Raw genomic sequence first — 14,072 nt, forward strand, 5'->3', positions numbered from 1 at the left:
GACTCTTGATAAAAGTGAAAGAGGAGAGTGAAAAAGTTGCCTTAAAATTCAACATTCAAAAAACTAAGATCACAGCATCTGGTCCCATCACTTCATGGCAAATAGATGCGGAAACAACAGAAACAGTGACAGACTATATTTTTGGGCTCCAAAATCACTGCAGATGGTGAATACAGCCATGAAATTAAAAAGACAATCGTCTTGGAAGAAAAGCTATGACCAACCTAGACAGCATATTAAAAAGCAGAGACATTACATTGCTGACAAAAGTCTGTCTAGTCAAAGCTATGGTTTTTCCAGTAGTCACGTAAGGATGTGAGAGGTGGACTATAAAGAAAGCTGAGAGCCAAAGAATAGATGCTTTTGAATTGTGGTGTTGAAGATGACTCTTGAGAGACCCTTAGACTGCAAGGAGATCAAACCAGTCAATCCTAAAGGAAATCAGTCCTGAATATTCATTAGAAAGACTGATGCTGAAGCTGAAACTCCAGTATTCTCGCCAACAGATGCAAAGAACTGACTCATTGGAAAAGACCCGATTCTGGGAAATATTGAAGGCAGGAGAAGGTGATGACAGAGGATGAGATAGTTGGATGGCATAACCGACTGGATGGGACATGAGTCTGAACAACCTCTGGGAGTTGGTGATGGACAGGGAAGCCTGGCATGCTGCAGTCCATGGAGTCGCAAAGTCAGACCTTACCGAGCGACTGAACTGAACTGTATTAACTTTTTCTGGAATGGATTTCCCAAGCATAATATAATTTACACCAGTTCTATAAATATAAAAGCTAAAATTTTATGCAATACAGGATTTTCTAAAGACTTTTCCTGTTTTTAGGAAATTACTCAATATAGTTCCTTCTCACACATAGTGAAAAAGATTGATCTATTCCATTTAGAATACCAACGTGTCTGTATTTGGATCTGAAATGTTTAAACCACGTGAACTTAATGCCAAGCCAACAAGTCATTTGCTAGATGACCAAAGCCTGAGATTAATGCAGTAAAATGGTTTCTCTTTTTCACGATCTCTGATTTTCAGGGGAATGTGTGAAGACAAACCATGAATGTTTAACAGAAGACACAGAAGTTTTCTGAATCTTTTGATGTATGAGTGCCCTGGTCCATATTTATACAAGGATGGTGGGACATTTGTTAAGAGTGTTGAATGAGGGGGCGGGGGTGGTTGCTGCTGCTAAGTCGCTTCAGTCGTATCTGACTCTGTGCAACCCCATAGACGGCAGCCCACCAGGCTCCAACGTCCCTGGGATGAATGGTGGAGTGGACAACCAAAAAACATTTACTGAGCATTTTCACTCACAGCACTGGAATAGGCACCATGTAAGAGAAAAGAATTCACACATACTCAATTTAGTGTCAGAGATTTCTGTTTTAATTTATATTATTTCTTTGTTAGGGGATAGTTAACAAGTTCTGTTTTTTTACCTTTATTTTTTAATTGAAGCATAATTGCTTTACAGAATTTTGTTGGTTTCTGCCAAACATCAACATGAATCAGCCGTAGAGTACATATGTCCCCCTCCCTCTTGAACCTTCCTCCTCCTCCTCCTCACAGATGCTTTTAAACCTGTCTAAAAAGATCTTTACTCACAACCAAAAAGCAAAAATATAAAAATAACAAATATATGTTTCTGTTAGGGAACAGTTTTTTTATCTAAGAATTAGCTTTTGAGGTCACAAATCAGATTTTTCACCAATTCACAGAGAATTCAACAGGTAACTACGATAAAGATGTAACCATTTCTCTTTTGCAGGTATACCAGAGGAAATCATGTATCACAGCAAAAGAGATTTACATGACATGTCTCTATTCTCACCTTGCTGGAATCCGTTCATCAGCGTATTTCAAGGGCATAAGAAAGTTTATTAATCTATAGTAAAAATATTAAAATGATTAATTCATAGTTCACTTTTTACTTTCATGCATTGGAAAAGGAAATGGCAACCCACTCCAGTGTTCTTGCCTGGAGAATCCCAGGGATGGGGAAGCCTGGTGGGCTGCCATCTATGGGGTCACACAGAGTCGGACACTACTGAAGTGACTTAGCAGCAGCAGTAGTGTTATACAAACACCCAACATTTAATCCAATTTAGCCTTAAATACTATCTCTTAATAACTATGACAACATTTAAAATACATTCCCAAAGAAATATTCTGTACATTTTCTGACACAAGGACCACCCTCAGAAGCTGGAAAATAAGATGATAACCAAAGATTCTTGATTATAACTACCAAAGGGTATATAAATAAGGGAAAATGAGGAAAAGAAATTTTAAAAAGTCAAATTATTGTTAAGCTTTAAGGGTTAATAACATTTTATTAGTTATCACAGAAAGTAATTAGCTAATGTACCTTAAGAGATGTCATATTTTATTAGGCAGAAAAAATTATTGCCACAAAGATTAACAGATGACAAGGAGTTGGGACTTATTACATAAAAGCTGATGCAACTAACTGGAGATAGGTAACAATCATGCATTAACTCCAAAGAAGCCTAAACCTCCAAATTCAGCACCAGGCTACGTAATTGAGAAAATACACTTCAAATGCTTTAGAGCCAAGGTAATATATACCATTTAATGTGAAGCATGAACTTAAAAGAAGTTTAGGGCTTTATTTATACTATTTTATGATCTACAGAAAAGGGGATTTGGGGGAAAAGTTAGGCCTTATAGAACTCTACTTGATAGAAAAATAAAACCTTCAAAAAGTTCTGGTGATTACCTCAGAGTAATACAGTTGTTCTGGCAAGAGGAAACTTCCAAGCTAAACTCTATAAACTAAACTGTTCATGACTTGCAAACTGCCATATTTGGTCAGTCTTCACACATGAAGAGAAACAAGGCAGTTAGGGGTCAACAAGAGTGGTTATAATGTAAATTTAAGTGTCTATCCAGTATTGCTCTGGATTACAAGTTTTCTGAAAAATAGGGATCTTAGGATCAACAAAAAACTGGAGAGCCTGGGAGGGGAGACCAGGTAACTATCTTATGGAAAAAGAAACAGCTGTTGAATTTTTATGTTTTATCAGGTATACCCATGGATAGCCAAGTCCTTAGCCTTGGATTTTCTTTCTTTAGAATCTAACTATGGAAAATCAATAAAACAAGGCAGTTACATACAAAGCACCCAAATGCATGCCGAACTTTGCTTTATGAACACTGGTTAAATTAGCACTTCTTTAATGTTTGAGTTCTAGCTCTAAGAAAGATTAAGTTTTATGTTCACTTATTGCACATGTTTGAAAAGTGTAGTATCTGATTATAGTGACAACCACAAAGATAACACTTGTGCAGCCTATGTCAGAAACTCAGCACATCAGCAACTATAAAGACACACCACAGTAGAACTGACTGAAACTAATTATTTTCTGAAGCTGGTACTCAAAGGGCACATGTTAAAATAATCACTGTGAAATGGTGAGACCTTCAAAGTAGGCTTCATGTTAGCTGGAAACACTTCAACTGAAAATGTGCTCAATAAAAGATAACGACTTCTCTAAATAAAAGAATCTGGGCTGTAAAGTTTAGCTAGAAACGTACTCAATAATAGAAAACGACTTCTTTAATGAAACCAAGGCTGTATGGTTGAGATATGTTTATGAAAAACTATGTTCCCTTATGTAGATAACATGCATAATACACTTCTTTCAATATGCAGTAGAAGAGATAGGAAACAAGTGTCTTCACTTTTACAGTCCTACTAAACTACAATTTTATCCAGGTTAAACACTTGCAAGCTAATAGAGCACTATGCCAAAATCAACTATACTTAACATTTTTTAAAAGTAAAAACAAGAAAATTATGCAAAAAAAAGCCAAACTGTACGCAGTTAATAATTACCCAAATATATACCTTAATACCGATGAGCTGAGCTAGTTAACTGTAAACTAAGTTATAAACCTGAAACGAAAAGGAACTGTGTCCCATAACATAGCAATAGTTCAACTTTAATGACAAAGTTGAATTGATAATACGTATTGAACCCATTACTAATAAATACAAATCAATCGCGGACTCAAATTTTATTAACAGAAACTGAGGTCTACAAAGGAAGATTTTAAACAACTCTGTCCCTTACTCGTTTTCAGGTTTTAATAAGTAAACCCAAATAAAACCTTAAATATACATTAAAATAGCACCTTATACACGCTAGAATTAAGGCCAACAGGTCCTTCGTTTAAAAACGAAAACGTACACTCCTTTGGAACCTAAGTTTTTCAACTTTCTAAACCTCAGTTTTAATGTGACAAACTCAGTTCAATTCACTTTCTTTTTTTCCTCCTCCTAAACAAAGCAGCTGGGATACAGACACACACTCGCGACTCACTACTCCAGTCCCACGTATGTGAACACAGGTGTTTATTTGAATGAAAACATTAAGTGAATTGTGAAACCTTGTTCCCCGCCCCCGCCCCTGACAACAAACAAAAAAACCTCAAAAGAGCTCCAATTCAAGTCGGAAGACGATTTAATGGGGGCACTTATAGCGTACCAACAGCATAGTCTGCTAGGGCTTTTGCTTTCAAGATAAAGGAATCGTAAATATGGAGATGACTGTAAAGGCAGTTGCAGATAATCCGAATTTTAGAAGAGAAGGGACACTAAAGTACCACCAGGCAATGGACAGCGAACTCCTGGAAGTCTGGCGTGATCCTCGGGCTCAACACCTAAAGCCCTTTAGGCTGCTCGGAATCACGATACAGCAATGAGGTACTGAGGGCAGACACTTAAAATAATCTGGGAAGACGGGGCTACTGGGGACACTTCGATAGCAGGTGGGAAAATGAGATGGAAAGGCCAACACGAGATGGTAGACCGACACTAGAATAAAGCAAGCCTTTCAAATCAGGCGCAGCCCAGGAAGCTAGCTTGAGGCCGAAGCCAGCCTAAGTCACAGGTACAGGCCCAGCGAGCAACGGGGAGAAACTGAGGCGGAGGGAGCAGCCAAATTCTCCAACAGGACCTCTCTCCAAACATAAAAAGTCAAGAGACAAACCGGCTTTGCAGAGGGGGCGAGAGAGACGGCCACAAGTGCACCACCGGGAAGGCATACACCCACCCGGACAGGGGGAACCGGTTTGGGCAGGGGCTGTCCGAGCGTTCCCGCTTGCGCATGCGTCCTCACCCCCCCGCCCCCAGGGCCGCTGCTCCCCCTCCCCCCAATCACTGCTCCCCTCAGAACCCGGCTCGTCGAGGGAGCTGAAGGCAGTCTCGCCTGCCCAGCCCCGCGGGATAAGAACAGAGGCTGGCTCCCCGCAGGGACCGTCCGAGGATTGCCCCCCTGGGCTTGGTGGGTGGGAGGAGGAGGAGGGGAAACGCGGCCCTACCCGACCCGCCGTCTCCTCCTCCGCCGCCCGCCGTTCGCCGTCCCGGAGGCTCCGCCGCCTGGGCCTCCCCAGCCGCCCAGCCCCCGCCCTCCCCGCCCCCTACTCACGTGAGAGCGCTCCTTCCGCCCTCCGCCCCGCCTCCTGCCCTGCCTAATAGGCCCTTGGCAAAGCCGAGTCGCCCCACTGGCCCAACGACAGGCGGCGGGGACGTACTTCCTTTCCGCGGACCCCACCTGGGCTTTTGGCCCGCCTCCGTATTCTGCGCCTGCGCGGAGTCTGCTCGTCGGGAGCTGGACTCGTCTCTGGCTGGAGTGTGCGCGCGGTGGCCAACAGTGGCTCTGTGGCTGCATCAGGGACTGGGAGCAGGATTGGCGGGGGTAGCAGGCTGGGTAGTACCTGTTGCGCCTAAGGTGGGTACAACCTCAAAGTCACTGGTGCTACAGCAAGGGATCCCTTCCTCACCTTTAACGTTTAAAAGCTGTTTCTAAAGTCGCACTTAATGATGTTAACCCAACACACCTGGCCTTTATTGAGGGCGCAGAAAGTGCCAGGAATTGTCGACAGGTAGGTTCCTTTATAGGTATGTCACTTGGCTTTACTACAAACCTTGAGAATGATATGATATTTCTCATTTTGCAAAGGAATCCAGCCTAAGGAACACGATTCCGTCTAGAAGCCAAAACTTTCTAACTTTGAAATCAAGGGCGACTGGCTACAACACAACTACCTTGAGACATTTGAGACACACAAAATAGAACAAAATAGACTGTTTCAGAGTGCTATTCAAAGATGGGGCTGGGATTTTATTTAAAAGCCATACAAAACTGATAGAACAACAGCAACAGAATGAAGTTGAAAGTCCCTCTCCTGAGTGAATTTACAATGTAGTTGTAAACAAAAATAATGATTATTAAAAGTGCTAATTAAGTCTTAACAGTTTATGAAATAATTCTAAAGCCTCTCCCTCATTTTCTTGATTCAAATCGTGTATACTCTTTTCCGGCTAAATGAGTCATTCGCAAAGTTTTCCTGTGGATCAACCAGAGACAGCCAAAAAAAAAAAAAGCTGTGCTCTGTTGCAGTGCTCTTTGTGACTTGTCTATTATAATAGACTTGGCTGCACTCCCACAGTAAAATAGCTTTCTTCCTTCTCCTTACACAGTTATGTAACAGAAATACACACCCATTTTAAAGTATTTAAATAACAGATATAACATTACAAAGAAAGCAAAATCTCCTGAAATCCCGACACTCTGACAAAGCCACTTTTAATAGTTTGGTGACCATACATTTCATGTATTTCTTGATTCATATGTATTTCCCCAATACATACACAAATCTTAACATAATCTTTTAAATAAAATTTTATTACGGAATCACTAGAGTATGTCCTGAAGAAAAATCCAAAACAGGGACAACCTCAAAAATATCAGATTCCCACTACAAATATTAAGTTTAAAACACAGTCTTGTGTCCATATATTGTTTTTCAAAATGAACTCACATAAACAGTCTGCTGTATTCAACTAACAGTATCTGCCTTAGCATTTCACTAAATTTTCCTCTCATCTAATTCCTAGATCTCATTCAAATTTTCTAACAACCTAAAAGTATTTTTACAGCTGGCTTTTCCAAATCAGTAATATCATTTCAGTAAATTTTCCTCTCAGCTAATACCTAACTATAGTCAAAGTTTCCATTGACCAAAATATATTTTTTACAGCTAATTTTCCCAAATCAGCATCCAGTCCAGGCCCACACACTATGTCTGGTTGTGATGTCCCTTAAGTAGTTTTTAATCTAGTACTTTAGAAAAAAAATGGAAAGACACTGGCTTACTGAAGAAATCAGTCCAGTTGAAGTATAAATTTCCTGTCTTCTGGATCTAAACAGTTGTTTCCTCAAGAAGTCACTGAGTTTGTTTCCTTAGACCTTATATTTCCTGGAAAATGGAATTTATATCTCAAGCTCAATAGATTGATGTGGTAAGCTGGAACCAGAATGGAAAAGTCCGTAAACGCTAAAATAAGGAAAATGAAGTTCAATCTATAAACACAGGGTGCCCTTGAAGTTTCTAAGAATAGTGCCAATAACAGATTTGGATTTTAAACAAGTTCATTCTGGTAGGAGTAGAAAAGGCAAAACAGGGAGTAAATAGAACACTTTGAATATCACTTTCTGACCTTAGGCAGATTAGAAACATCTGAACTAAAGCAAAAGAAAGTGGGGGGAGGGGGGGTGGGAAGGAACTGAGTTGGAAGGAAATACCTTCAAGTTTGTTGATTCTGTCTTTTGCCTGCTCAAGTCTGATTTTGTTATTCAGTCACTAAGTCATGTATGACTCTTTGCTACCTCATGGACTGTGGCACAGCAGGCTTCTCTGTCCTCCACGATCTCCCGGAGTTTGTGCAAACTCATGTCCATTGAGCCGATAATGCTATGTAACCATCTCACCCTCTGCTGCCCCTTGCTCCTTTTGCCTTCAATCTTTCCAAGCATCAAGGTCTTTTCCAGTGAGTTGACTCCTCACATCAGGTGGCCAAAGTATATTTTGATCCCCTCTAAATGAATTTTTTTTCCTTATCTCTGTTGTACTTTTCAACTCCAGACTTTCATTTTAGTTCCTTTTTATAGTTTCTATTTCTTTAATGATATTTGCATTTTTTGTACATTATTTTCCAGACTTCATCCATGTTTTCTTTTAGCTCAATGAGCAACTCTAAGACAGCTGTTTTAATGTCTTTGTCTAAATACCATATGATATCACTTTATGTGAATTCTCAAATATGACACAAATGATTACTCAATGAAACAGAAGCAGACTCACAGACATAGAAAACATGTTTATCAAAGGGGAAAAGGGGTCCAGGAGGGATAAATTAGGAATTGGGCATTAGCAGATACAGATTACTATATATAAAATAAATAAACAGCAAAGTCCTACTGTATAGCATAGGGAACTATGTTCAATATCCTGTAATAAAACATAATAAAAATATATATATATATAAAACTGAATCACTTTGCTGTATACCTGAAACTAACACAATATAGTAAATCAACTATACTTCAATAAAAATAAAATATAGAACTCTAGCATTTGGAGAACAAGGTTCTTCCCACTCTGACTCCAGCAAGCCATATCTGCAATATAAACAGGGTTGAGGGGTAGGAACGAATAGTTTCCTACCTATTCACAATAAAGGCTCACCTTGACTGAAAATAACCTCAGTTGACCAACCAGATTTTCCCCTGGAACATGCAAGCATTCAAATAGACTCCAGAGTTCCGAAACAGTTACTTCAGACAGCTTCTGCCAGTATAATTGTTGCCTAGGTAGAGATGGATTCCATGTTCTTCCTACTCCATCTGAGAAGAAAAAAGAAATGTGAACACTAAATAGAGCCTAAGAGGTCTGCAGGACACTATTAAGAGAAACAATGTACCATTATAAGTATCCCAAAAGGAGAAGAGAGAAAGGGAAGAAAAGATAATAATCTAACTGTAGAAAGCCAAAGAAAAGAGAGAATCTTGAAAGCAACAAGAGAGAATACTCATCACATACAAGGGATCTTCAGTAAGATTATCAGACAATTTCTCATCTTAAATCTTAGAAGCCAGAAGGCAGTAGGTTGATAAAAGTACTGAATGAAAAAAACTCTTGGTGGACAATTCTATATCTAGCAAAACTGTCCTTCAAAAATGAGGGAGAAATCAAGACATTTTCTGATTAAAAAAAAAAAAGCTAAGGGAATTCATTACCACTAAACCTACCTTTCAAGAAATGATGAAGAGGATCCTTCAGGTTGAAATGAAAGGATGCTCAACAATATTGTAAAGTAATTAATCTCCAATTAAAATAAATTTATTTTAACAAAAGGAAAAAGTCATATGAAGAAATAAAGATCTCTGGTGAAAAATATACAGGCAACTACAGAATCATTAGGTATCATTTACCTCCATTTTACTTAATTTATGATTTTAATGAAAATGCATAAAAATATTAGTCTAATTTATTATACACACAATGTATAAAGATGTAATCTGTAAAAGCCAGTAACAAAGAGGAGACAGAGCCATATAGGACAGTTTTTGCTTGTTACTGAAATTGGTATCAATTTTAATTGTTACAATTTTGAGCTGTTAAATGTTATTCCCATGGTAACCAAAAAGGAAATGTCTACAGAATATACACAGAAGGAAATAAGAGGTAAGTCAAAAGTTTTCACTACAAAAAAATCAAAAAAAGGCTGTAATGGAAGAAATGAAAGACACAAGCTATAAGCCTATAGAAAATGAGTAGCAAAATGGAAGAAATAAGTTCCTCATTATCAGTCTTTAAATGTAAATGGCATAAACTTTCTAATCAAAAGACAAGAGATGGGCAGAATGGGTAAAATAAAAACATGTTCCAGCAATACGCAATCTAGAAAATACTCACTTTAGATCCAAAGACATTACTAGGTTTTAAAAAAAAGATATTCTATGCATTTTTATGCAAGTACTAACCAAAAGGGAGCTTCAGGTGGTTATATTAAGATTATACAAAATAGACTTTAAAAAACTTCCAAGAGACAAAGAAAGTCATTATATATTCAAAAAAGGTTCAATAGAGCAAGATTATAAAAACTTATAAACATTTACATAACTAGTGAAAGTGAAAGTCATTCAACTTTCCGACTCTTTGCGACCCTATGGACTATAGTCCATGGAATTCTCCAGGCCAGAACACTGGAGTGGGTAGCCATTCTTTTCTCCAGGGGATCTTCCCAACCCAGGGATCAAACCCAGGTCTCCCGCATTTGGGGCAGATTCTTTACCAGCTGAGCCACAAGAGAAGCCCAAGAATACTGGACTGGGTAGCCTATCCCTTCTCCAGAGAATCTTCTCAACCCAGGAATCAAACCGGGGTCTCCTGCATTCCAAGCAGATTCTTTACCAACTGACCTATCAGGGAAGAATCCTCCTGCAATGCAGGAGACCTGGGTTTGATCCCTGGGTTGGGAGGATCCCTTGGAGAAGGGAAAGGCTACTCACTCCAGTATTCTGGCCTGGAGAATTCTATATAGTCCATGGGGTCACAAAGAGTTCGATGGGACTGAACAACTTTCACTTTCACATAACTAGTAATAGACTCTCAAAATATTTGAAGCAAAACTGAACAGAATTAACGGGAAGAATAAACAGTTCTACAATCATAGATAGAAAAATTAATAGCCCACATTCAATAATGAATAGAACAACCAGACAGAAGATAAATTAGAATTAGAGGACTTGAACATCACAATAAACTAACTGAACCTAACAGGTATACAGCACATTCCACTGCACAACAGCAGCACATTCTTTTCAAGTTCACATAGGACATTCTCCAATACATGCCATATATTAGGCCACAAAACAAATTTCAGAAGATTTTAAAAGATAGGTCATTAAAGTATCTTCCAACTACATGGGATGAAGTTGGAAATCAGGAACAGGGAAAACTGGAAAATTCAAAAAATGTGGGTATTAAACACATTCTTAAGGAACAAATGAGTCAAAGAAGTCCTTAAAAGGGAAATTAGAATATACTTGAAAATGAGTAATGATAAAAATATCCAAAACTTACAGGATGCAATGAAAGCAGTAATCAGAGAAATTTACAGTTGTAAATGGCTACATTAAAAAACAATCTCAAAACAATGTCTTAACTTTATGCCTTATGAAATAAGAATAACAAACTAAACTCAAAGCTAGCAAAAGGAAGGAAATAGAATGGAAATAAACCAAGAGAAAAGAAAAAGAGAAAAAAAGAAATCAGTGAAACCAAAGTTGTTTCCTTGAAAAGATCAACGAAATCAACCTAGAATATAATGGGCAAATTCCCCAAAACATACAAATTATTTAAATGGATTCTCGAAAAGTTAGAAAATCTCAACATACTCATAACAAGTAAAGAGACTGATGGAGTGATCAAAAACCTCCCCCCAAAAACAAACAAACAAACCAAAAAAACCTCCCAAAAAAGAACAGTCGTGCACCAGATGGCTTCAGTAAGGGATTGTACCAAATGCTTAACTAAGAATTAATTACAATCCTTCTCAAACTCTTACAAAAAACTGCTGCTGCTGCTGCTAAGTCACTTTAGTCGTGTCCGACTCTGTGTGACCCCATAGACGGCAGGCCACCAGGCTCCCCCATCCCGGGGATTCTCCAGGCAAGAACACTGGAGTGGGTTGCCATTTCCTTCTCCAATGCATGAAAGTGAAAAGTGAAAGTGAAGTCGCTCAGTCCTGCCCAACTGTTTGCGACCCCATGGACTGCAGCCTACCAGGCCATCCATGGGATTTTCCAGGCAAGAGGACTGGAGTGGGGTGCCATTGAGGAAGAGGGAATGCTTTCTGATTTCATGAAGCCTCATTATTCTGATACCAAAGCTGACAAAATGCATCTTAAAATACAATATCTCTTATGAATATAGATGCCAAAATCCTCAACAACATATAAGTAAATCAAATTCAACAGCATATGAACAGAATTATTCCCCATGACCAAGTGGGATTTATCCCGATAATGCAAGGGTGGTTCAACATAAAATCAATCAATTTAAAATATTCCATTAATAGAACTAAGGAAAAAACTGATGATCATCTCAATTAATGTTGAAAAGTTATTTGATAAAGTACAATGCCTTTACAAGATAAGATCTTCCAGAAAAAGTAGTTATAGAGAGAAAATTCCTCAACCTGATAAAAGTATTTGTTAAAAAAAAAAAACCCAGATCTAAATCAAATGCAATCATTTACCTATGCCTCTTAGAACAAGTCATGAACAAGTCAAGGATGCCTGATATTCAACACTGTACTGAAAGTTCTAAGCAGAACTATCAGATAAAAAAAGAAATAAAAGGCATCCAAATTGTAAAGAGGTAAAACTATATTTACAGGCAGCATAATCATATATACAGAAAATCCTAAAGAATCCACAAGAAAGCCTATGGGGTCCAAAAAAAAAAAAAAGAAGCATTGCTGGGTACAAGACCAACACGAAAAATCAGTTGGGTTCTACATACCAGCAGCAGTGTGAAAAGGAAATTAAGAAAGCAATTTCATTTATGGTATCAGAATAAATTAAATACCCTGAAAAGTGCTCCTGAAAGAAAATGCTGCTGAAAGCAATTAATAAAGACTTAAGTACCTGAAAAGATATTTCTTATTCAGACAGTAAGACTTAAAATTAAGATGGCAATATTACCCAAAGTGATCTACAGACTCAACACAATCTCTATCAAAATTACAACAGCCTTTTTCTTAGAAATGTAAAAGCTGATCCTCAAATTCATACGGAATTTCAAGGGGCTTGTCATAACCAAAACAATCTGGATAAAATAAAGTTGAAGTCCTAATAACTTCCTACAGGAAGGAAGGAAGGAACTGTAGGAACTTACTACAAAGTTACAACAAACAGAAGAATATGCACCAGTATAAGGACAAAGATACAGCCACATGTAATAGAATAGAGTGTCCAAAAATGAATTCTCACATACATAGGTCAGTCGATTTTCAACAAAGGTGCCAAATCCATTCAACAGAGAAAGGAAGAACTTTTCAAAAATGGTGTTGGAAAAACGATGATGGTGGCTTAGTCACTAAGTTCTGTCCGACTCTTGTGACCCCATGAACTGTAGCCCGCCAGGCTCCTCTATTCATGGGATTTCCCAGGCAAGAATACTGGTGTAGGTTGCCATTTCCCTCTCCAGGGGATCTTCCCCACCTAGGAATGGAACCCAGGTCTCCTGCATTGTAAGGCGGATTCTTGACTAACCGAGTCACCAGGGAAAAGGACAAACTTCAAAAATGGCGGAAAAACGATAACCACAAGCAAAATAATGAAATTGGCCACAGCAGCGGTGATGGTTACCCGATATTGTGAAGTACTTAATGCCATGGAACTTCACACTTACAAATTATTAAAGTGATAAATACTATGTATGTTTTACCACAATATCCTCGTTCCCCCTTCCCCCCCAAAATGAGGAGAACCCAGTGAACCACTGGACTGGCAAGATGGAAAGGGGCTCTAGAATGAATGGTACTGAAGTTTTTTGGTGGGCAAGACTGCGTGGACGATGCCATTCACCAACACAAGGACTACAGGAGGTTAAGAAGCAGGTCTGCGGATGAACTTGAGTTCAAAGGTACCTCAAAAGTGGAAAACCAATTGGACATGTCTTCTAGGCAGCTGGCCCTGGAGCAAGAGAGCTGTCTGGTCAGGCGAAAGAGAGTTGTGAACCATCAGCAACTTGTAGGTAACGGAGAATGCAAATCCTTGGGAAACACCAACATGCAAAAACCGAGGGAGGTAAACTTCCTTCCCTCCGCTTCTGGGTCCCAAGAAGGCTAGTCCATACCCTAGGCAGGAGGAGCTTACCGACGCTTTAAGTGCAGCTGCGCCTTTCAGGCCCACGCAGACGGCAGACGGTCGAGTCGTAGCTCGAGAGGAGCGGCTGAGAAGGAGCGAAGTGCGCGGGGCCTGAGCCCCAGGCGCTAAGAAGCCACAGCACCTGCACGTCGGCTCACGCGGGCCAAGAAGCTAGCGGGAAGCCCGGGGCACCCGATCTGCATCTCGCCCACGGCACGGAGAATCCCTCTCCTGGCCCGCCGCCCTCCCAGCCTTCCGATTGGCGGAGAGGACTATGGGACCTGGAAGTTGTCTTTGTCCGGCGAGGGCTGCCC

At 39.4% G+C, this 14,072-nt stretch overlaps 1 protein-coding gene across 6 annotated transcripts in view; it reads right to left on the reverse strand.

Moving 5' to 3' along the window:
* RABGAP1 (RAB GTPase activating protein 1) overlaps positions 1-14,048 on the reverse strand; it is a 161,764-nt gene extending 147,716 nt beyond the window's left edge. For 4 of the 6 annotated variants that reach the window (XR_011255497.1, XR_011255498.1, XM_069582470.1 and 1 more), the window contains exon 1: positions 5,357-5,471. The gene's annotated coding sequence lies outside the window, so the exon portion shown is untranslated. Of the gene's footprint in view, positions 1-5,356; positions 5,472-8,566; positions 8,725-13,767 lie in introns of those variants that run through there. The other 2 variants (XM_069582468.1, XM_069582471.1) reach the window with 2 other exon arrangements.
* Positions 14,049-14,072: the final 24 nt, after the last annotated feature.

Source organism: Ovis canadensis, chromosome 3 (genome assembly GCF_042477335.2).
Source record: "Ovis canadensis isolate MfBH-ARS-UI-01 breed Bighorn chromosome 3, ARS-UI_OviCan_v2, whole genome shotgun sequence".
NCBI classification, from domain to species: domain Eukaryota; kingdom Metazoa; phylum Chordata; class Mammalia; order Artiodactyla; family Bovidae; genus Ovis; species Ovis canadensis.